Genomic DNA, 25739 nt, shown 5'->3' with positions numbered 1-25739 from the left:
ACAATCTGAAAACACAGGACTTAGCTTGCATTCAAAATGAGTTTCTGCAACAAATTTAGATGCTGATTTTCTAGAGATCTGCAGTTTGTTCCATGAAAGCGAACATTATGACCACAAGTCATGCCTGTAAAGGCAAAGCTGATCACCTGATCATGTGCTGCAATACTTGCAGCTGGGGAGGTAGGTCTTGCCGTCCCCATTCTGTAAGTAGAGACACAGAAAAATGAAGTTGTGTCACGCACAGGAATGTGAACAAAGCACTGTAACATAATGATAATGAGCCAGTTTATGTGCCTGCCCAGTTTATGTGCCTGTGAGGTGAATTATTTACAGTTAATGGAAAGAGAGAGAAGCTCCTAGAGGACCATTCAGACATAGCCCTGTGAAGCCTGGTAGAATAAAAACTTCCTGATCTCATACTCTGTTGGGAGCTTTTCCATAGTTCAGAGTTAAGGGACATTAGAACCAGACACAAGAACCAAACAGAAGCCATAGACTGTAATAAATACTACAGGCTGGTCAGGGAGGATGCAGCCTTGATGGATGTTGGACAGCATTGCAGGAGGGCAGCTGCTCCCCATCACAGGATATAGAGTGTGTTGTGAACCAGCAAGAGTTAATATGAAGGACATCCCCTCCCCTGTCCTGTGTTAAATCTCTGCCTACCAGCTATTTCACTTCTCAGTTTATCATATGTACCTCTGGTCTTGCATGCTCAAGGTCAAAATATTGTCAACACGTCGTAGTGAACAATGTGTGTTAGCTTGTACTATTTTTTCTTGCAGGGGCATTTCCTTTTTTCATTGCATAAAATAGTTAAATATGGTATTTTGCCTACCTGTGACTAGAGATTTTGTACTTGCTTTCTATGGTTACCTGAGTTATTTTCCATCTGTTTCCTCACATCACTTTCAACTGGCTTAAACTTACTGCCTGATTGTGGCACCTTCCACGATGCAGTGTAATTAACCACAGGCAACTATTCATCATATTAGACATGAAAGCAACATAGCGTGTTTTTTTCTGGCTTCATGACATGTGAAGGCCAAAAGAAAAGCTTTATTCTCTCCAAAGCTTCTCTACCTTTCTTTGGCGTGTGATCAGAATATTTTTAGATGGTCTTGCAAGTATACCTTGTATGTACCTAGGACACCTTGCAATAGTATTGGTTTGGCCCCATAAACACCCCCTCCACATGGGAAAGAGGGGAAAGTTGGCAACTGGTTAATATGTAGCAGAAGAAATTAAACACCTCTGACAGTAATTGCCTGAAGAAAATTCAGAAGATGAGATAGCAACAACACAGCAGACACAAAATAACTACATTAAGAGCACAATAGCCATATGTCAACATTATATTAAGAAAACAGTGCTTAATATGGTCAGGTCAGATATTTTGCCAAGAGCCTGACATGTGGTTGCCAAACTAGTTTTGTCGGAGAAAACAGTGTATGGAAAAGATGCAAAAGCCATCTACCCCCTCCAGACCCTACAATTTGAAGTCTCAGTGGGTCAAAATGAAAATGATTACTGCAATTGACGAGGAGTATTAATGGGGGAAGGAAATGTTAGAAATGAAAGCCAATTCTTTTTTCATTCCTCAGTCTTCTTAGAAATAATGATTCTAATAAAACAAGATGTAGTTGGTTAACAAATTTTTCCCCATGTAAATCTTGACTTTTAAAACATTTAGTATTACATTATGATCGCCTATCTACAGCTAACATGAGAAATAAACTGGGAGCTCACATTAAAAATTAAGCTCATTTTTGATTGTGCATTTCTGACAAGTCTCAGTTTGCTGATATCTAAGGGGGGTGTTAGTTTCAGACCTCTTTACCTTCCAATTAAATATGGTGAATTGCCCTAATCAGTAAAAACATTGATCCCTAGAAAGTATGAAAAAAGAGGCCATTGCATTGATACCATTTTTAGAACAAAGACATAGACTCATTTCTGGTAACACTGGGAGTTATATATATTAGTTAACTGCTTTAAAATTTTGGTATATTTGGTACATTTAAAAAATATCTGTACCCAACAAGTTTATTCTTCTTGTAAAGATTCAGTCTGAATATTGGGAAACACTTTTTCATTGTGAGGATGACTGAGCACTGGCTGCCCAGGTGGGTTGTGGATTTTTTGTCTTTGAAGACAGTCAAAAGCTGTTTGGACATGGTCCTGTACAAACAGCTTTGGGTGGTCCTGCTTGAGCACCTCATTGAGGGCCATTGGACCAGGTGGACTCTGGAGGTACAGCCTTAGCTGTTCTGTGATTCTGTAAAGAGATGACTGGTGCAAAGGGCCTCTGATCCCCTCCTTTTTGGAGGGGAGCTTCTGGTATTGTATGGACTTACATGTCATCTATTATTTTGATAAGAACAGATAAATATGCACCTGCTGTAAGGTGCCATAGTTGTATAGTTTAGCCTGTTTAGTCTAGCTGAAAACCAGGAAAAAAATACCACCCAACAAACAACCTCAGTGAGTATAAGGTATCTGGGCACAGATTTAACCACATCTACTTTAGGTCTTTTAAAGGTAAAACTGTCAGCAAAATATCACACTCCAAACTGACACAGTTATACCAGCGTGAATTTTTATATGTAGGCCAACTCTTGCTCTACTATATGTAAAATGAATCACAGGCTGCAGTCCAATTCCCTTAACAAAAAATAATTGGCAGAAACCTCTGCAGCCAGATTTGGCAGTGCAGAAGCTGTACAGGCATGCAGGCTGATTTAGTCTTGTTTTCAGAGGCACTTCTTCAGGACAAAGTTACCCTATGTGAGTGAGGCATCATTAGGATCTTGCCCTGCTGTTGCCCATTTATTTAGGCTATTTAACTCTGTGTGCACTCAACCACTGTCATGGGGGCTATATACCCTGATGCTGATTATCCTGGATATTATCCTGGATATTAGTCCATGAATAGCTCAGTAGCACAAATGATATTCCCAGTTTGCCCCATATTTTTTGCAGGTGCTGCAGCAATGATACCACCTGGACTACCAGCATCTTCATCCTGGTGTGGATACTTTGAACATATGTATAATCATGATCTCTGCCTGCCATACAACACAAAACCTCCATAATTTTGAACATTGTGTTCTTTTTTCCTTTCTTGTCTGTTTCCTAACGTGTTTCCTTCATATCAACTTTTTTTTTGTTAAATACAACACCTTCTTGCACACTTGCCCAAATAAAAAATGAAATTACTGCCTAATTAACAGACTATAAGAGCTGAGGTTTTATGAGAAAAACAGAGGATTCATTAGAATTCAACGCTTGGCATTATTGCAATGTATGCAAAACCATTTCTGTCATTGGTTAAATTATCACTTACTCAATTTCATCTATCTTATTAAAAGCTACATTGGAACATCCTGTTGCTTAAATGAACATACCTCCCCATGAATATGTTGTTTTGATCCCATGATTCTTTTTTTATTAAATCTGTTTATGAGCTGAAGGAAGTGAAAGACAAGTGGAAAAAATTAGCAGCTGATATCCCTGGTTCTGACTAGATACTGCTATGTGTTTAATATTTAGTTGATTTTAGATTTACAAATAATCTTGATATGTATGCAGTACTGAAATGGTAAATATTCCTTTGCTGGGTATTTCTCAATAAAAATAACAGTGAATGTAATGTTTAATGGTTGCTGGTTTGTTAAAAGGTTTTCTTGTCTTTGAAATACATAGGTGACTACTTGGTTTAATAAAGTCTCACTGTAATTAGTGATACACACTTATAAAAAGTCGAAGTGGTCAAACTCAAGCCATGTTAAGGCTTTCTTATGTTTAAAATCCGTCCATTAGATTAGGTGGAAGGGTCACAAAGCATTCTGTGAAATCCGGCGCTGATATATCAGTCTTGAAGGGTGTTAATTTGGTTCTCCAGTTCTGATTTGTTTGGAAGAACATATTAATTGCTTGTTAGACAGAATTAAACCATTTTCTGCTAAAAAAGAAAAATGGAATTACTGAGAATAAAAAGCAGGATCTTTGCAGAGCATTTTCATTCTGAATACAGCAGCTTGTTTTGCAAAAGGCAGAACAGGAGGATCCTGTCTTTTTGGATCTTTGAACAGCTCTGAGAAACAAAGGCTGATAGAGCTGAGAGATGAGAAAGAGGGAGCAGTTTATCCCTGCCAAAAAAAGAAAATAAAAATTCTTAAGGTCATAATATTATGTGGTCTGCCTCAGCATCTCTCCTTGCTTGCAACTCAAGCAGTCAGGAAAATGATTGCAGAGAAGCTCTTTCACATGAAAGCAAAAGTGCTTGGTTCTATTGCAGTCACAGATTGTACCTGGGGCCTGACCCTGTCTCCCCTGAGCCAGAGCAGAGTCCCATCAGAGTTAATGGAGAATAATTTGGGCATCAGGGTGTACATGGATTAAGTCAAGACCAAAGTCATAACCACCAGAAATCCAGACAGAGGGGTCTTTTAAAAATTATATTCTGACATGATGGTGCCCAGTTTAGAGTGCCAGCCACTTCAAGCAGGTGCATAGGTCTGTGTTCTGTGTGTGACATGATTGTAGAGGAGACACTGCCTGGACAGGCAACAAAGTGAAGGGTAAATGTCCCCATGCTCTTATAAACTTCTTTTTTTTAGAAAAATCATGGTACTAAATGAATTTTCTAGATATGGAATTCATGCAAAACCGCATAGAACATAACAAACCCATATTCCCAGAGTAGGATTGTAAGTATCCATTTGAAAATGACAGGGCAAGGCTGTCCCTCTGCTACATTGCCTGATGTACTCTCATGAGGGCTACCCTTTCCATCATGTATTGAGTTGATTTTGGCATAAGAGCTGTATGGAGGAAGGACCTACCCATTCACACGAGCCTGTGCTCATCCTCGCTGTGTGTGAACATAAATTCCCAGTGTGATCAGTGCAGTGAGGGACAGAAAGTTTGACAGGAATCCTTAGTGAGTAGGATGCTTGTCTGGGAAGGACCACATGAACATGAGAACTGGCCTTGATTATTTCCTACGATAGCAGCTGATTTCTAGCATGTTGTGTCCATAATATATTGATCTCTTAACAGAAGGCAGATGAAAAGGAAGCAATTTTCTGTATCTACCTGCAAATCTACCAAATACCTAGCTGTTTCTGGCCCTTGGCTATTGAATGAACTGTGATTCCCAAACTTTGCTATTCCATATTTTCGAAGGTTTTCTATTTGCTTCCACATAACATGATTCTCCTGTGTAGGTTTTAATTTTCCTTTTGTTTAGTCTGAATCTCCAACTTCTTTGAACACATTGTGTTTAGAGCGGAAAGGACAGTTGTCAGCTTTTCATGATAATTTCAGTTTGCACTTGTGCTCTCAAATGGGTGTCAAGAACATGTGGGAATATTTTTAATTCAGTATTTGTATTCAATAGATTTTACAGGGTTTAAATACCCCTTCAAAATCTGAAATATATGTGCATAGATACAAAACTTGTTGCAGTGGCCTGGCCATATCTTGGCTCTCTGCCTTGATTGCTTCAATTCTTATGATTTCTTGTTTATCTTTATGATACTGCAAAGAGCAATATTGGATATTTTAAAAACACTGATGGAAGACTTCCTTTGTGTAATTTCCTTTTCCATGCCTTAAAACCAGTGATCTGAACCTTGTGCTTTGTTGCTAACAAGGGTATGTTTTTCCTCCTTAACTGTTTAGCAGCCTATCAGACCTCTTGTTTTGTCTCCCTGGTGTATTTCTGCCTTATTCTCACCCCTGAGCTGTCAGAGTCAGGAGACGTCACCCAAGCTTGACATTGTCACTGCCATTGTCTATAAGTCCATGCTACCAAATGCAAAAAAAACCCCCAAAACCAAACCCAAACCCATATACCTCCTTCATTACATCTGCTCTTACCCTTAGGTAAGACAATGGTAAGTCTTTTGGGGGTTGGAGTGGGGCTTTTTTTAAAGCATTTGAGATATTTGTGCTTTAGGAGTGATGTTGTATTGGCCATAAGGGCTAGCTACTAACTTACATCATCAGGTTTAAATTAAAGTGGCTGGCTCTAGCACAAATACTGGAATTTCTCCGTTGAAGGCAATAAAATAACGTTTGGCTTTTTCTGAATTTCTGTAACTTTGTTTGTGAAATAAAGGTCATCCAATTTTTCAGATTCAGTTGTCTAAACTTGTTTTGTCCATCTGTTTTTGTCCTGGCATGCAAACCAGTAAATCCTTCATGTAAGTGCTGTTTCATTGTTCTTCCAGAACAGTGAGGATGAACTATCAAGAATATTATTGTTCTCTAAATAAACTATAATTGTTCTCATTTTCTCTAAAGAGGAAAATATCTATTAGCAAGACAGATAGCATGGTGAAGTCCATAGCAAAATAGTGATAATATATTTTTTAGTAATCAAGACAAAATATCACTTCATTTTTAAAATGGCATCTAAGATACAATGAAACAACAGAGATGTAAATAATTAAAAATATTTTAACATCAATGTTCTTTTTTTTTTTTTTTTTAATTTTTGAGGGACTCATTCATAGCCATCTTCAGATTTGGCCACAATTTAATGGGCATGTATTTCAGCACTTTGCTGTGAAGTAATTTATTTAAGCTTTTGTGCATTTATAAAATAGATATGAATTATAAATGTTGTATACTTTTAACACTATAAAAAACTAAGAGTGCCTGCTTTTGTCACTGCAATGGGTAGGTGAAAATAGTGCAAAATTTATGAAGTGTCTGTTGATTCAATTTTTTGGAGTCAGATTCTGATCTATATTTCGATTTGCTGTATTACAGAAAAGTGTCAGTGAGATATGACTGTCAGAATGACAGAGTCCATGTGGGTGAGCACTGAACAAAGACAGAAATAAGGCAGAGCTAAACGCTTCAGAAATGCTTCTGTTTTCTGGCAGTAATGCTTTTTGTACCTTTGATGGGGAAGGATGGCAACCCTGTTGTCACATGAAGTTGTCACCACAGGAGCAGTGAATGTGACTTTCAAGCAGCATGGGCTAGGTCGGGGTTTTACCTGAGGTGGTGCATGAGGATGATGATGACAGGCAAAAATAGTTCATCAGGGCACAGCAGAGCTGCCACGAAGGACTTAACCTTCACCTGGCAGCTGCACTGCAGAGCTTCAGCTCATGCCACAGCACAAGGCACAGCAGAGCCTGACTGAAGTCAGTGTTGTCAATTCCTTTAGAGAAATGCTAGCTGGCTTTGTAAAGTATTGCTCCTTTTAAAGGAAATAATAGTATTGTTGAATAACTGGTGTTCCATATCAGCATTTGAAGCGATGCAAAGGAAACTGTTCTCTAGGATGCCTTTGTGAGTTGTTCTCCAGAAACCAGTCAACTAAGAACTAAAAAAGGCACAGTAAAAAGCATAGTATTTGGGTGAGATTGAGGTAAAGACTAGCAAAGGACAAGTTAATGCATCAAAATTATTTGTGTAATGCAGCAGCAATGATTTCACATAATTTCCACAGGAGAAAACATGGCCTGCAAATTTTCCTTTTCCATGTCAATTAGCTTTCCTCATGCTTCGCCAAATGCCTTTAGCAGCACCTAGAATTGTGATAATGGAAGTTTGACTTGGCAAGAGGCAGAGGAACTCAGTCAAAGCCAGAATAACGAAACAAACCCTTCACACTGACAAGGGAATAAACAGCCATCTCTCCCTAACTCTCATGTGTCTGTGGCACCTAAGTGTTCATGCCCCCCCTCACGCAGCACAGCGGTGATTTGAGGTGGTCAGTGGGCTTTTTACAGGCTACACTGAATAGACTGTCCTGCAGTCAGACTTAGTTAAACTAGTCTGGATTCTTTATTGTGTGGACACTGCTACCATATATCCAGTTTTCCTTGAAAATTATTATTTTTTCATTTGTTTGGCAGGAAAAGAACACTTTGCCATTTGCTCAGTGTTTTAGGCTGTCTGATGCCTGCTCAGGCTACTGAGTCTGACCAGGCTCTGTGTGCCCTGGAGGGCAGCTGGGCATGACAGATGAACTCTAAAGGTGCAGTAAGCCTCAAGTTCCAGGATATATTGTTCTGCCTGTATTTGCATAACAGATTTGTTAAGATCTGTATGCATCATCTGTGTTATAGAAGAATCAGGTGCGGAAGCATGGCAGCCCTAGATACAGACACCAGGTTGCATGCTGTTAATATTCCCTTGCTACTCTCAGTGGAAAAACTTCAATGAATGCTGCTCCTAGGATTACCGTCAGAAAGTAGAAGTTTGCCTAGGTAAATCTTTTTGCTTTGCCATATTCAGGTCTTGCTATGCCCATGGATTGTTGCATACCAGGATGAGTTTTAAGGATATTCCAACTGGCAAGAATTCCCCCCTGAAAAAATGAAACAAAAGTGATACTACCTCCCATTTTGCTTGTAAAGGAACCCAGCCCTCTAACCTCATCTTGTAAGTACTTTGAATGGAATAATCAAGTGGTGCAAATTGTCTGCACTCCACAGAGGAGCGGTGTTTCTGTGTGCCAGTGTTCCTGGGGATGTCAACGAGAGCTCTTCATACTGAGCATTCACAAATGCAAACCTGTAGCAAATTAGCCCGAGTTGAATGTGCTTGTGAGCATAGATTGGTCTTGCCATGAAGCAGAGAACAAATTTTATTTGAACTCTGTCCCCCTTGTAACTTTTTCTTTGCAATCCTCAATATGTTTTTGCATTTAGGGACTGCAGAGACCTTCTGTAGCTGTGCTAACACATGCCAGTTCCCCTGGGTTAGACTAAAAAGCTGTTTAGCCTGGTAAAACTCCTCACAGCTGTTAACCAAAGATTGTGTTGGATGAGGGGCATGCCCCGTATGTCAGAGGGTGCAGAGTTCACATGTTGATAGGGTTTCACATTTTAATTTTGCTTTCTAAACCCACAAATAATGAAGACTGAACTGCAAGCCTCCTATGGCAGAATGATTGCAAATAAAGCAAACTAGGATTGATCTGAATTTAACAGTGAGGTACTGTTTTGCCTACCTAACCCAGGAGCACATAAGTATTCACCAGAGAAATGAGTAACCTGTCTCATCTTTTTGCATTGTAAAGCCATTTTGGCCACAGTTCTGCAAGGACAAGTACGTGCTCAGCTTTTAATATGTGGAATGTAATTAAAAGTAGCTTTGTCTGTTCCTGAACAAAACTGGTTGCATACACTTGGATATGAACACACATTTGAACACACCATTGAGTTTCAACACCTCTACAAGAAATGGCCCATCCTCTCCATATTGTAACAGTGTGTGAGATGTCTAGTTGCCCACCTGCTTACAAAGTAAAATGCATTTCTAAAACTGTTTTCATAAGATTTGAGTTGCATTATGCTTCTTTCCAGCTTTGATAGCATGGTTTTACAAAAATGTAAACAGTTTTTTTCCCAGGATGACAATATATGTTATAAAATGTTTATGATTTAATTGATGAGATTTTTTCCCCTTTTTGGGATAGTTCCTTTTACAAGTAATTCAGCAAATCTGAACTACTGATTTATACCAACCCAAGTGATTTTTAATTATTAACAAGAAACATTGTTCAGGGTAAAACAAAATCATCAATATGTCTGTGTAGCAGTATATGAGTTAATTCAGACTGACTTGGAAATGAGAACTTCCTTGAGTGAATGAGAAAAGCAAAAGAAAGCCTAAAGCTTTCCATAAAGTAGACAGCAGCTGTACTGAACAAGCCTTCTTTCAAAAGCCAGGGGCTTCTCTCTCCAGTGTGGTGGCTTAACAACAAACTGACAACGCAGGTGGGTGTACTATTGCCTTAGGTTTAAAAGAAAAGTGTGAACACACCCAGTATTGGAAGCAAATATTCTGAAAGTTTCACACAGGCTTTGTTGGAACATGTCAAGTTCTCTGCAGCATGTAAGCACCAACAGAGGGGTTGATTTTAAACTTGACAAACTTCCAGCCAAAAGTGGGTTTTCTGAGGAAAGTCACATATGTCATTACCCTACACTGACTGACAACTTGGGGCCCTTCTCTTTGTTCCACTGAAAAATGAGAGTGGTGGAGCCACTCCACTGGTCAGGGTTCCCAGGCAGCTTTCAAGATTAGCCTTTTGGATTTAGTATTGTAAAACTTCACGTGCAATATTTAAAATTGAGTAAGTGATTGCAAATGCAGTAGAGTGCTATACATTCTTTTTCTTAATCCCCTTAAACTTCACCATGAGTGGTAGTGGTGGCTGCACAAGGAAGAAAGGTTAAAAAGAAATCAGACAGAAGGGGAAAAAATGGTCATTTGTTCTTCCCTAACTTTCTTGTCAAGCCTAAGAAGACTTATTTGTATTGTTTGATTTAATTTATGTATCTGACTGTGATCTCATGAAGTCATCTAAATGAATCCTATGAGTAAAAATAAGAGGTTTTATTTCCATTCTTCTTTTTCCTAAAACCAAAATTACGTCCAATAAAAAGGAAACAAGATTTTAAATATTTAGGAGTTTAGTTTAGACTGGCTATACACACAAGGTTTATAGGCCAAAGTTTTCAAATATTTTGCTTAATTTTACATTCCAGATTTGTCTCTTGCATAAAAAAGCCACAGTAGATTTTGGCATCAGTGGGACATACAGGCACTTAGCGGTTTTAAGTCAAACCAAATGTGAGTCTGGTCACTTAATTATTTCTGAGTTTTGCTTTAAATGTCCAACATTGTACCCCTAAAGATTTCTGCCAAGAGCATTATTCCAGAGCACCTAGCTTTTGGGTTTTAATGACTCCCTAAAGCCTGCAGCTCTTCCCTGGATGCTGAGAGTGATCTCCTTCCTGGCACAGCCAGTAGAGCTGCTCCATTCCCAGCCCATACCTTGGCACAACACAGATCCAGCAAGACTTGTTTTTGGCAATGCTCATCTCCTTCCCTGCAAAAACAGCAGGTGCCTACTGAAATGCAGTAAGGCTCCTTCACAAAGGGCTTAACCCCCTTTTTTTTGGATGGAAGCTATTAAATTAACATAGGCTTGGGAGCCTAACATGGACTTGGAAGCCTGCCACTAGGAACTGCATTTGGAAACTTAGGTCCAGCCTTTATCAGGTCATTCTTGGATTGCAGATTTCTGCTTCTGCTTTTAAAATGAGTGCTCATGTCTGTGTGATACACAAGCCATGAAAGCTTTCTCTAGATTTGGTTTTTTACTTTTAAGTATGGCATAAACTGCAGGATATTTAACATATTAAATTCACCAAAGGTAGAAGCAATTGGAATTTAGGCAGGTTGTGTTACATTCATTACCTACATGGGCATGACACTACCAGTGTAAAAGTAAAAAGTGCTCTTACTGCTGTACATTCTGCATCCTTAACCTTTCACCATGGTGAGAATGAAAGACACAATACATTACAGAAGGGCAAAGGGGAAGGGAAAAATTTTCCATGAGTTACAGCAAGGAAAAAATTGATGGCTTAAGCTCAGTCATGATACCTATGAAGTATTGAATTCTTGACTTGAATTTAAGGCTATGGCTTTTGACAGGTTGCTGAGAGCCAGATTTTTAAAAATTCCTCCAGTTTTTTCACTTAATTATTGTTAGATCATTTAGATGACTAAATGCACCTGTAAGCTGAGATGGTAAATGCTGATGCACCATATTTGGTGGCTGCAATGTTACACTGCAGCTCATCATCAGGATTCAGATGGAAGTCAAGCTCTGTTTTAAGAAGCATTGTGGAGAATCTGTCATGCTTGATTTTGTAAAAAATAAAAGGCTGAGTCTGTACAGATTCTAAAGTTAATGAAGAACTTTATGTTCCTTTTAGTGCTAATCTGTTGTGTTGCCATTAAAGATAACCAAAATTCTGATGTTATAAGCTAGAACACTCTTTAGACTGTAATACAAAGGACCTGGTTTTGAAAGTAAATAAACAAACGCTAGAACACTCTTTAGACTGTAATACAAAGGACTTGGTTTTGAAAGTAAATAAACAAACTAAGATGTTACTAAGGCAACATAATATGTAGTAAATGAGAAGCAATAACCACTACAAGATTTAAGCAACATGTTAAAATATGCTGAAATCCCTGAAAAATATAAGGAGTCTGATCTGAGTCAGATCAATTAACAACACTGTTTCACTTTAGTGGATGTTGTGGAATTTGACCCAAGATGATGCTGAGAATTCTGGAACTGCTTGTCTGGAAATATTATGAGGATCTAATTAAATAATTATATCTATTGCATAACTTCCCCATAGTCAGGTGCTCTTGTGTTCTGTTAAGACACACTGCTTGCACATCAGAAAATGCTTGAAATGCAGGTGGTTTTGACATTATTAGCATATTTTCCTAGCAATTTTTATTCACAATAACGTGGTATTCAGAACTATCTTAAAGAAGACACTGTATGAAGTCTGTACCCTTGTGTGTTTGCATGAATGTGTTTGAAGTGCTTCTCACTGACCTGAAGAATGGCAACTTTAATGTTTCTTTTTTTATTGCATTTCATTTTTCTTATTGATGCACATGCAAGAATTACAACTTTTCAAGAGTTAAAAAGATTTTTCATCAAGTCCATCTATATAAACTGATAACGAGGTTATAGTAGTTTTAAGCTGATTTTAAAAAGGGATTTGGCAGTCATTTAGGAAAACATTTGTCTTAAAGGGAATAAAAATTATTATAAAATAAATAAAATAAGAAACTTTGAAGGCAGTGACAGGTTGTAGAGTGGGAGTGGGAGAGCTCCATTGCCTGGGTTCCCTCTTAAACTTTTCTAATTAATTGGTAATTCGTCTAATTTTTAAACATTTCTTTTACATTAAAATTTTGCAGTAATTTGAAGGAAATTTTGTGCCTTCCCACCCATTCTCAAAAAGAAGCCCCCTGGCACAGCCAGCACACTCCTGACTTTGGTTCAGTTGCTCCCTGGTCCTTAGCTGTGATGGAGCAAAACAGAGTTTGTATTCAAGGTAGAGAAAAAGCTGCAAATGTCCAAAAATTCCAGCCTGGATTTGGAATGCTTTAAGATTAACCTGGCTGAGCTGTCTTGCTTTGGTTTTATGCTAAATGTCTTCACTTGTGATTGACTTGTGATAGCCACAGCCAATGTAAAGCTCGTGTTAAAGGACCTGCAAAGTGCAGCAACTTAAAAAAGCTGTTTTCTGAAGTCTTGCAGTTGAAGAGAGGAGGAGAGGGATGATGCTTGCCATTTTAATCAAGTCACTTGTGGGTGACTTGGGTTCCAAGTCACCCATGGGCCAGCAGGCCAGCTCTTGCAGATCAGGGGGGCATCATGACCCTCAGGCAATAAAGCAACATTTGCTGTCCATGTCAGTGCCTTGAGATGCTCTTCAGTGCTAAACAACATTACCTGTTCTGGGAAAGTGGTCCAGCTCTCTTACTCCATAACTGCATATCACGAGCACTGGTTGGCAGAGCCAGTCCCTCAGAGGTATGAATGACTGTCTTACCAGACAAAGAGAGACTGAGATGGGTCATGAGACACCAGAAAGTATCTTCCAGTTTGTTTAGGGCTGAGTGGATTTAGCTTCTCCTTTGAGTCAATCTCAAAGATTTCAACAGCCACAAGGACCAGCCTTGATCCTGCTAAGCCTTTCTTGAAAGAGGAATCTTAATTCATGCACATCCCAGTGACTTTGATGGAACTGCTCACATGTGTAAGAGTCTGTAGGATCAGCAACCCTTAACTAACAAGGGAGTTAAGTAAAACTGCATGGCATCTGTAAATAAACACAACACTACAGACCCTGGTGTGCTGCTCTGCTCCTTTTTGGACACACTATCCTATCTTTGCTGAGGCAAACTCTTCCCTGCTCTCTTCGCATCACACAGATGGGATCAAAAAGCTGAAGAACTGCATCTTCATGACGGAGTCCATCACAGGAGCACTGTTATTAGTCTTTGCTAGCCATCAATGTCTGGAAATTTCACAGTCAAGTTGCTAGTGATTGTATTGAAAGGGTTTATGTGTGGGTGGCTGAAAATATGGTGCCTGGCCCCTGGTGCCAAACTCTCAGGCAATATCAGCTGTCTTTACACAAGTGATGAGGCAGAATATGTTACTTTAAGTTTAATATTCAGAACTTCATCTCTCTTGCTGTCAAAAAAACTATACATGTGGAGGAGATGGCTGAATACAGAAAGTGCATAATTAAAAACCTCAGCACAGAAGAAGACATCATGTAGTTTTCATGGGGAAAGGTGGTGTGAAGTAGTTTTTTTATTGTTTACACTTAAATTTGTCTCTTCAAATCTTTATTTAATATAGCAGCAATTTCTGTCTGCATCAGTAGTAACTTAGTTTTAGATTCTCTGAATGTGTGGTTGACTTTCCAGTGTTTTATCATGTGTCCACAGATAGCCAGGAGCTTGGCTGTGCCCCTCACACTTAATAGAACGTTTCCTATTTGTTTTTTACTCATTGTATTACATGCCATTACTAAAAAGCAGGGGGGAAATGAAATTGGTGAATTATATCCCTGGTTTTGCTGGTTATTTTTTTCTATTATGAAATTATATAATTTGTAGCTTAAACATTGAGAAGGAGTGGGTTTGAAAAGGAGAAGGGAAACTGAGAAAAAGGAATTCCCGAAGAGAAAGAGTCATCTCACATTTTGTCATCTTCTTTTCTTTTATAATTCTTGTGGAAGCTGGTGATACCCTGCAAAGGACGTTCAACACGGGTCATCCGGACAAGGTCTTTTGGGCCACCATTTATCCTTAGATGTAAGAAAGAAGTAAAATGGTGATGGTGCTTTCTCTGGGAAGAACCCCTGGTCACAGAATCAGAGAATCATCAAAGATGAAAGAGACCTTTAAGATCACCAAGTCCAACCATCAGCCCAGCACTACACTGTAACCCCTACACCACTAAACCATCACCCAGACTCAGACAGTTCTTGAACACCTTCAGGGATGGTGGCTCCACCACCTCTGTGGGCAACCTCTTCCAATGCCTGACCACCTAAACAGTGAAAAAGTTTTTCATGTATCTGACTGATCTGAATGTCCCCTGTCTCAGCTTAAGGCCATTTCCTCTGGTCCTCTCACTGCAGGCATGGTAGAAGAGACAGGCCCCCACCTCACCACAACCTCAGGGAGTTGTCGAGAGTGATGAGGTCCCCCCTGAACCTCCTCTTTCTTGAGAATAAACAAACCCAGCTCCCTCAGCTGTTTCTCATAAGACATGGTGTGTTCTACCTGTGAATATTAGTTTTTTAATTTTTATAATTCTAGTTCATTTTTAGTTGAGAGCTCTCCTCTCCCCTTTCTCTCCAACATGCTTGTTTGCATACCTCTGCTTTGCAATAATGCCACTAAGCTGCTTAGACAAAAAACCAGGCATATATGCTGAAATATTTTAGGGTTTTTTTATGAAGCAGCAGAAAAAAATTCACTAAAAGCCGTAGATCTGTCCCTTCAAGATTTAGTACTAGCCTTCAAAAAAGTTGAGCAGTGGGTAGTTTGGAAAAGGATAATATATATGTATTTAAAGATAAACTGTTCTTTATTTCTCTCTGCAGCAAACCATATTGCTGATTAACCACTGCTTTCATAAACTACAAGTGGGCCATTTAAGCTGTTTCACTGCTGGTTAATGTACTGTATTGTGCTCCCTCTTTCTACAGCACCTTGCTAGTGTTTTGTTTTTATTAGAAATTCACCTATCCTTGTCTACTGAGGAGAAAAGAAATTACAATACAGAGCCCTACAGCCCATAAAATGGCAGAGATTCCTAAATAAGAGTGGCCCAAAACTGAAACCTCTGTCTGCCTGCACTGTAATGAAATGCATGGCTACAAGAGATAATAATAATTGCAGCAATAGCTCGTTACAGCTCCCAGATGATTTGGTGCTGTCAGGAGTGCACTGTCCTCTGACATCCCAGGAGGCGAACAGCATCACTGACTGCAGGCCCTGATTGGTGTAGTGAAATATTGCTGGCAAAAATTAAAAGGTCTTGGTGTCAAAATAATTCATGATATGCATATCTTCCATTCTGATGAAATGGCTGATATCCGGATTAGCAAGATAATAAAACTGATCAGGCTACAGTTAAACAATTTAAGCTGGAGAGCTGTTCATTTTGTAGGTGTCACTTGTCAGATCAAGGGGTCAGAGTGGGATGAAAGGCTCTCCCCAGTAACCTTCTGATGATTTGGATCTGGAATGTTCTTCATGATTTATCCAAAGTTTTCATCACTGTGCTGCCGGGTAGCATTACCACGGCAGGCTCTGTTCTGACATTCAAATCCTGGGAATGACAGGTTATTAGGAGAAGAGAACTGGCTGTACATACATTAAGCCCCATATCTTTGACCTGTAATTTGAACTGATAGTGATATTGTAATTGAGTGAGTAAAAAAGGGAATTTTTTATTAAAACACAGGAAGATGAAGAAAATGTTTATTTTCAGGTGATTTATGGGTTCATAAAATAAGCTTTTTTGATGATGGTTTATTTTATGGCTCTTGAAATGCTGAGCTGTGTGCTTACTATTTATTTTATGGAACAGTTATTTAAACAATCGTAGCTTCCCATATATTTCCAGCCTGTTCGTCAGTAACGGAGCTTGTGCAGATGGAAAGATACCCGTTTCATATGGGAGTTCATGTATTTGAATAGTTCAGGGATTATCCCAATAAAATGGACCCAGGAAAATATTGCACCCAGTTAATGCTCATTGCTTCAGAGACCCCTAATGTCCTTTCTTGACACCTTATTGCAGGATATTATTATACAATGGATCTTCAGTCATATGGTGATAGGGAGTGGGGCTGAGCAGGGCTATCAGGGTAATTGACTCCTGTGCATGGCAGTGTTACACACTTGAATAACTAATTTAATGGAATGTGTTTTCATGTTCTCCCACACAGCCCTGCCCCAGCATAATTCTCCTCTTGAGGCGCCAGCAATTCTGGACAGGTGAAGAGTGGCACAAAAGCTCTCCATTTCCCAAAAATGGGACCGCAGCCTCTGTGGTAAATCTGCTGCCAGTGAAACGACTGCCTTTGAGCCCAGTGAATTAATTTGAGTTACCAGGAATTCTCTGCTCCTGATGAAACTGGACCTCCAGTGCTTGTATGTCAATTTTTGTTGTTGCTGATTGTTATTGTGTATGACTATTAGGTTTTGTTGCACAGTACAGAGATAATGGTTTGGCATGGGCGAAGCACTTAAATGATCTACCAAGAGCAGGAATTGAGCTGGATGTCTGCAGAATTCTGCATCTGTGTGAGAAACACCACTCCCTTGAAACTTGAAGGAGGAGTCTTGTGCTATTTCAGCATGATCTGGTCCTCACACTGGTTCGGGCAAAGGCTTTATTTTTTTTTCTTGGAAAATGCAGAGAAGAAGAAATGGCCAGCTCTAAACAAGGCAGCTGGATTCTGGATTCTTAAAAAACTAGTCACAGAGGACATTGATGCCATTTTTTGCTTCTGAACTATTCCTAGAGATGCAGTGAAGTGAGGATCAAAAATCACTGTCCACAAGTTTTTTTATTTCCCTTTTACTATGGCACAATCTTTATCTAAATACTTGGCCATATCATAAATGTTAATAGAGTATATGTGATAGAATATGCTTGATTGCTGTGGGTTTCTTCTCTGTTAATTTTCACAAGCAAGATTACTGATCCCTGAGAAGCTCTGGGTTCACTGCATTTGCGTGGCAGCTCCTTCTTCAAAAAAGGTACTGACTCTGGTGTTCACATGCCAATCTTCTTTTAAATCAGAAGGAAAGTCCTGCAGAAAAGATTTTTGTCAGAGAATCGTTCTCCTGACTTGTTTAATATTCAAATATTTGAGTAGATTCAAAAGAAAATACATCACAGAATAAGTATTTACTTAATTATCCCCCACCCAGCATAACCAGCTCTTCTTTTGCTTGTAATTGCATCACAGTTGTCAAGTGAATACTGATGCTTATATAATTAAAGAATTGATCCTTAAAGCATAATAACGTAATAGTAATATTTGCATAATTGCATTAAAAAAAGTTTCCAGAATGTAAATTTTATGGCCCATCTTTCAGAGGGATTTGTATATGCTTGCCCTTACAGTTGGGTCAAGTACAACAGAAATTCGTGAGCTTACCCTCACGAGTAAAGTTAAAAAAGTAAGCATATATTTTCAGGGCTAAACTTATATATTCTCCCTAATGCAGTCTCCCCAGGCTACAGTGAATGATATAATGGTCTTTAGCCATAAACTGTATTGTAGTTTTGGAAGGACACAGAGTTTAGATCTTGTAAGTAGTTTTGCTTTGCTCTGTGCCATTAAGATATATGCACAGTTTACTTTTATGATGTTTGCTGTCATTTAATTACTGATGCATCAAGATGATCTTCCCAATTCAATTATGTTAAAATTAATGATTATCTTGGTGCATTTTTTTCAAGTCAACTCAAGATTTTTGGATGTTGCCTTCTCCTTGCACCAAGAATGTTCATCATCTAACTTAAATGACTGTGTGCTTGAGGACTGTTTGATGGACTTCCAGCTGTAGCCTTTCTTTACTTGTTAGTTAAAAATTGGAACTCATAGAAATTAGTGCAGAATTTGGTTTCTGACACATAAACTGGAAGAGTTTAGGAAGGTCTTTAATGAAGCTTGAGGGCAATTTCATCTGCTCTTTCTCTCATGTGCAGAAAATCATCATTGGATAGGTCATCATTGGTAGGTCACCTACTTTTGGGGGAGGTTTTGGTGGAGAAAGTCAGAGTTAACTATAGTGAGTGTCTTTCTAATTGTGGTATAAAAGCAGTATCAACCTTTTTTCCTCTTAGTTTTTCTCCCTGTGTGGACATAGAGAAGTCAAATTTTTCATTATGTATTACAGTTATGTTTAAGAATATATGGCATGACAAATTCTGATTTTTTGCATTTTTATGGGTATAGCCTGGTGGATGGCTTTCCATAGCTTTAAACATAATGAGTAAAATACAAATTTTGTCTGGGGAAAGGTTGTTGAAAATCTGAATTTGTACAATAATCAGTGTGGTATTTCCCCTCTTAGCTTATCACAAATTTTCACAAAAGTTCAAGTGCATTCCTTAAGAAAGCCAGGGGAAAGAACATGCTAGGAAAGACATGGAATTTTTAAAAATACACTACAAGCTGACTTAAACGCTTAGATTCTGATTAAATCCAAACAGCCTGATTTCAGTAAGCCCATGTTTGATTCAAATTTATTTCTTATACACAGTACATAAACATAGGTATCAATGTGGTTAGGAAACAGTAGATAGTGAATTTTATACACAATATATATTGTTTGGGAATAGATGTTTATATTTTACTTACTTTGCTATGCAGTTCAACGAGTTCTAATGAAGACAAATAAATTTTTTTGCCTCTCCATTATTTTTTCTATGTTACAGGCATGTATTTGAGTCTACACATACCAACAATAAAGATGCAAGAAGATAAGAGAAACAGGGTGAGATCAGTTGATTACACACATAAAAAGCTATGAATTTATTGTTTCCACATCAGCTGTACATTTTGGATGTACCTAAGAAATGACTCAGTAGCTTAGCTTATTTGATTCCCTTACAGGTTTTATGTCTTTACCCCATTTTAATTTTTCATTAGAATATAATAATAGCCACAGGAAAAAATGATTTGGTCTGTGATCTATTTCATTATGTTCTCATCATAAGGAGAGAATCTGAAGTGGGAGAGCATCACTAATTTTTCGGCACAGTAATTTATTCTACAGTATTTAAATGTTGTAATTTTCACACTGAGGCACATGCTGCCACATCTATCGTCCCCTGGACTAGTCTCTGTCTTGCTCTTTCCTTTTCATCTGTTTTGTTTTTGCATTTTTTTTCATAAATTCGACAGATGGCCTCTTGATGAATCCTTGATAATACTGTCATGTAAAGCAGCTAAGACTAGAAATCATCTCACAACAATTTTTCATTGCAAAGAGAAAATTGAAGGCAGACAAACATCGCTAAGTCCATAACAACAGCAACAAAATATCCACTTCATGTAAATAAAGAGGACAAGCTTTCCTTGTAATGCTCAAACACTAATGCCAGTATCCTTTAAAGCCTCTGGATTTTTTTTCTGCTACATTTAATTCATCTTTCAAGCCTTGGGTTTGTTTAGTATTTTGTTGGTTTCATATTCAGAAACATTTTCTTGGCTTTTAATGTGTTCTCTCTCCTCCTTAGTCCCCCTCCTTTTAGGTCTTTATAATTGTGGATCAGGTGAAGTTTGCTTCCCCTCATTTCAAGGTCATGCACCACTAGGACCATTTTCCTGACTCAGAGGGCACGTAATTTCACAGCCGTGTACTCCTCATTAATCCACCCTGAGTGGGTGCTCAGGAAGTTCCAGATCACAGATTTGTTTTTGTCTTGTTCTCTGACTCAGTGCTTCACAAAAGGATTAGATTAACCCCTTTTGATTGTATTTATATCTTACTGCATCGTGATAGAAATAAAGTGATTTCTTCTTCTCCCCAAGTAACCTTCCCACCCCTTCCACCTTTGCATTGGGGACCAACAGCATTCCTTTCCCAACAGTGTTCAGTTAAAGTGAAGCTTGTGGCAGACAGAGAGAATTATTTCTCTTTGCTCTCTTAATGCAGCTTTAATGCATGAATCTATTTCTTGCCATTTGCAGAGAATTGTTTATTAACTTTGAATGTTTTTTGTTTAACTGGAAACTGCTTCAGTCCCCTGGCTCTGAACCTGGTCTCATCTGGACCTGAATAGCCCTGGATCCAAACAAAGAAGAAAACAAAAAAAGATGGCACAGTGACTACTGGAGAGGATGCATTTCCCCCCTTGCTCTTGTGCCCCAGCCAACTGCTTCAGCCTGACCCCTTCACATGGGAGCTTTTTTCTGCCTCCATTTGTTGGCAAAGTTCTCCTTGGGACCTGCTGGCGGAAGGGATCCCCACTCGCTGCCCCAGGTGGGGATTGACTCTCCACTGTGTTCACTGATGTGCCCTCAGGACTGGGGAACCTGGTGTGCTGGAGGCCTCTGGAGGGTCTTGCACTCCTCTGCCACAGCTGGCCTGTAGCAAAATGCAAAGCATGTGGGAGCTGTGAGAAATATTTTTAAATGGAGCTGATCTGATGAGGAGCTGATCAGCTGGTCTGCTGCATTTAACATCTTAAGGCAGCAAGTTTTGGTATTCAGAGCAAGCCACTGGGAGACTTGAGCTGGCACAAAAAGTGTAATTACTTAACTTTGGTCCTCCTTTCCTGTGTCTGTAGTAATTCTATACTACAGATATAGAATAATAAAAGTAGTAATAAAAGAAAATTCTAAGTTATATAAAGCCATTTTTTAACTCCTCAGGTTGGATTTGATTTGAGATAAAAATAGCCTGCAGGTTATGTGGGAAAAAAAGCCTGGAGCTGTATGTGGGAAGCTCACAACCTTAACTATTTTAACTATCCACTTTTTGTAATAGGAGTTTAGGTCAGTGCTGCACTTGTAAACACCTAAATTCAGGTCCCTCAATCTGAACAGGAGTCCACCCTTAGCATCCTTGCACTGGACCTATCTTAAAGATACAACCATAGTAATGCATACACTTAATTTGTAACATCTCTTGTTGTTATTATGAATAATTGTGTTTCTTATGTAACTGGCAATCAGAAAACCAAGAAGCCCCCTGGCTCTAGACATTGGTCAAAACTGAAGTGGCTAGTGGTCCCTGATCCACAAAGACTATCACTGAAATGGATTAGATTCAAATTGCATGGTGGGGGTAAGGGGATGCTGACAATTGCCGCAGGAATTACCACAGAGTTTCAGAATGGAAAACGGCAAGGGAAGGAGGAAGAAAAGATTTGGCTGGCTTAGACGAATAAAGAACTGAAAGGCAATGCAGAAAAGGAGACAGAGGGACAATACTGAAATTAATTTGCATTTGTTGGTCAGATAAACCAGACTGAGCAGATAAACTAAACTTGAAGGTTAACAGGCTTTATGCATCAGCTAACTGGTGAGACCTGCTGTGTGCAAGTTCCTAACTGGCCACAACTAGGCCACACAGGAAAAAGATGTGTACATTCTGTTGGTTCCTGGTTTCTTGTTAGCCAGAAGGGGATAACTTAGTGCATCCTGAGTGTGCAATCGTTTATGGTTTCATATTGAAACATATAAAATAGTGTGGGGAAATGCCCAGTCAAAGCTGTAGAAAGTTCTCAGAATGTCTCCCTGCTTTGGCTCCTTCTGATCTTCCTAGTGGCTTAGTTAATTAATCCAGTTTTGGGCATCCCAACACAAGTAAGAGATCAATAAACCAAAACAAATTCTGCAGGGGGCCATTGAGGTTGTCAGGGGCTAGAGCACCTGTCCTGTGAAGAGAGGCTGAGGGGACTGGCCTCATTCAGCCTTGAGAGGACACGGCTTCTGGGGGACCTTTCAAAAGTGTACCAGAATCAATGAGGGGCTTATCAAGGTGATGGAACCAGGAATTTACAGCATTGTGTGCTGAAAAGACAAGAGATGTTGGAAGGACAGAAACTAAAGGAAAATTTTATCCTAGTGGATACAAGGAAAAAGTGTTTCACCATGAGAACAGTGAAGCCATGGAAGAGGGTGGGTTACCTCTCCACTTGGATGTTTACAGAATTTCTTAGAATTTGTGTGTGATGGGTAACATCATCTGATCTCATAGCTGTGCCTGCTTTAAGAAGGATGACTCGTCCAACTTGTATTGCCCTCTGATTCACATGGGATGCAGGGGAATCCCTACCTAATTCTGATCTCCCTAAAGCAGTGGAGAGAAGCTTTCTCTTTCTGCAGATCTGAGTCCAAGGTGATAGACGGTACAACCTGTGCTGGACCTTCTTTTGCCTTTTTACCTTTGACATCATCTGCAGGATGATGATGAAGGAACCACAGCAGAGTTTGCCCCTGTGGGCTGTGGCCAAGCTGACTGAACTTCTGGAGGCTCCTACCCCCAAAAGAGAAATACCCCCAAATGTTGCAAGCTCTTCTACACAGAGAGTACAAAATAAGCTTTATATGGATATAAAGTTACAGGAATTTTGGAGTACTTTTTAATGGCTTCTCTGGGTTTTGTTAAGAGAAGAGGAAAAGCCTCAGATGAGAATAAGAGGAAGTCTTGCTCCCAGCTGGGACCTCTCTCACACTGAGTGCCATTTACTCTGGTGCAGATGGCTGATGACTTCTTTCCATGAAGCAGGATAATTTTGGACTACCTGTGGGGTATGCAAGCTTATAGAAAATTAACAACATAGAGTCACTTGTTTTGCATGGGAGGAGACACTACACTGCAGTTACTCTGCAGCTGAGCTGACTGCAGTACACAAATCCTAGCTAGATTTAAACTGACTTACCTGGATGTTCCTGGTGGCATAAAAGAAAGCTTCATGCAGGCTGCAAAGCCCTTCTGAGGAACTCAACAAACTCTAGGACATTTAATCCCACCAACTTCTGTGCAACAAGAGCTATCACCTGCAGGATCCGTACAGTGAATATAATATTCTTTGCCCAAACTACAGCAAATACAAAAATAAAAAAAATAGACAAAACAAAATACAAAAATAATAAACAAATACAAAAAATAATAAAATAGGTGTACCTTTAACATACTGTTTATTTTTAAATGTGTTGACAGGATTCCCCTTGTTATAGGAATGTTTTTTCTCGTTGCTTCTCCATCCTGATCAGAAGCCCCAGGCTCATTCTTTGGAATCAGAGAGAGGAAAAGCCATGATAAGCACATGGCCAGAATTTAAATGGTGCAACGAGAAAAAGGAGCAGAGCAGTGAAGAGCAGAGCTGTATGAAATAACCAGCCCTCTGTTCCGTAAGGAAGCTGCTCTGAAATTCGTTTGGAGCCACTGAAATTTGGATTGTTTACATTGCCACTTCTGGGTGCTTTTAGTATTACAACACTTAGTAAGGTTTTCCCCTATGAACAAGAGTTTTCTTTTCTAATGGTATGAAATACCAGGAATTGTAGGTAGACCCTGTAGAGGGTCATATCTGTGACTCAGGAGGTTTTTTCCTTAACCAGTATGCCAACATTTCAGAGGTAAGAGGAAGGTACAAGATTTTCTGGGGAAGTCTTTATATTACATTGGTCCAAGCACCAAAGGCATAGACGATTTGCACAAGTGTTGGTGTGAGGGAACAAAGCAAGAAAATATCCAAAGTGATTGTTTCCACAGTAAATATGATCATTATTAAACACAGCTTGTCTGTTTCACAGAGCGTATAAACTTGCAGCAGTCAGGACTCATACTGGACTAGGAAATGTGCAAACAGAAGGCCAAGCTCATAGAATTGGCACCACCTTCAGTCAAAGAACTTAAAATCAAGCCTGGGACTCCAGCTCCTTGCTCACTTGCCACCCATATATCCAATGCCCTAAACAATCTGCTGTATCCTCTGATTGTATGACTTAAGATTTCTTATATAGTCATTTTCTGTGAGACTAGACCTGGATTCAGATGTCTGGTCCAAACCAAGCAGAGAGATCTGTGCCAGCTCAGGGGAATGCTTGCACCAGGTCAGTACTCTGAGAGACCTAGGGTGTAAGAGGTGCATTAACAGTCATTCAGTGTGCTGATACTTGTGAATTCTCTTCACAAGCACCAAATCCTTCTCCTGCTTTGCAAGGGGCCCACAGCCATCTCTCACAGAGTTCTGGATTCATAATAAGCCAAACAGGATAATGTTAGAGTGCCTAAGTCTCCTTCAGTGATTTCAGTCCGTGAACAATTAATAAATCCAGCCCACTTCCTTGGTCCATGAAAGTGGGATTAAAGATGGAGATGTGGTTACCATCTGGCTGAAGTTGGGAGGTTAGTTATTGGGTAAAAATAGTATGCTTCTTAAAAACTGGGGTTTTTAACAGAGCCAGAATGGGTATGTCTGGTGTGGATTTTGTAAACCGTACATGTATATAGGCTACCACTGAGTGTGAATTGAATATGCCCATAGCACTGGATATATTCTCATACATATACCTTTTCCCACATTTTGCATATGCTTTAAAGTTCTTATACATTAATTAATATAATTGAACTTTAGAGATACTTTTTATAGTGTCATGTGGCCAAATACAAGATAATCCAAACAAACAGTAATCAGTCAGAGAGCTCCCATCTCACAAAACCCGATATTGAAGATGTAAGAAGAACGTCTTTCAGCCAGTGGTGAACAGGTCTCTGCTTGATTTCTTGCTGTGCAGGGAGCTCAGCAGAGGGTGATGTTGGCTGGCAGAACTCAATCAACTTAAAGGAAGAGAGATGGGAGCTGGGAAGATCTTGTGACTCAGCCTGCTGGTGTTAGTGGCTGTAGGCTCCTGTCTTGTGATGCACCTGAGAGCTGTGAGTCACCTGATACAGCATCAGCATTTGCTTCTTGTTAGTCACCTTTTGTACAAGGCCTCAATAAAGAGGAGAAATAAAAGAACACCATGCCTCCAAATGTAATTTTTGTTAGTAGTTGTCATGGCCAAAAAAATCCTGCATATAGAAAGATGAAGTTGGCTTGTATTTTCTTCCTCGTGGTGCTTCTCATTTCACTGTGGTATTTGTTCATGCAGGCATGTGCCTTGTATGGGATTTCCTCACAGGCTTTTATGATAGAAACAGGAATGAACAGACATCACCATGGGCATTTGTTGCACTTTGGAAAAAAACCAAACATTTTTGGAAAATTCTTTCTTTCCACTGAACAGAAGCAAAGTAGGTAGCATTGCTCGAAGCGGTTTGGGAGGTGAAATGGATGTCTGCTTTGCAGGCTCTCCAGGGGTCACACT

The sequence above is a fragment of the Corvus brachyrhynchos genome, unplaced genomic scaffold, assembly GCF_000691975.1.
Source record: "Corvus brachyrhynchos isolate BGI_N302 unplaced genomic scaffold, ASM69197v1 scaffold230, whole genome shotgun sequence".
Classification (NCBI taxonomy): Eukaryota; Metazoa; Chordata; class Aves; order Passeriformes; family Corvidae; genus Corvus; species Corvus brachyrhynchos.
This window is presented reverse-complemented; position numbering follows the sequence as displayed.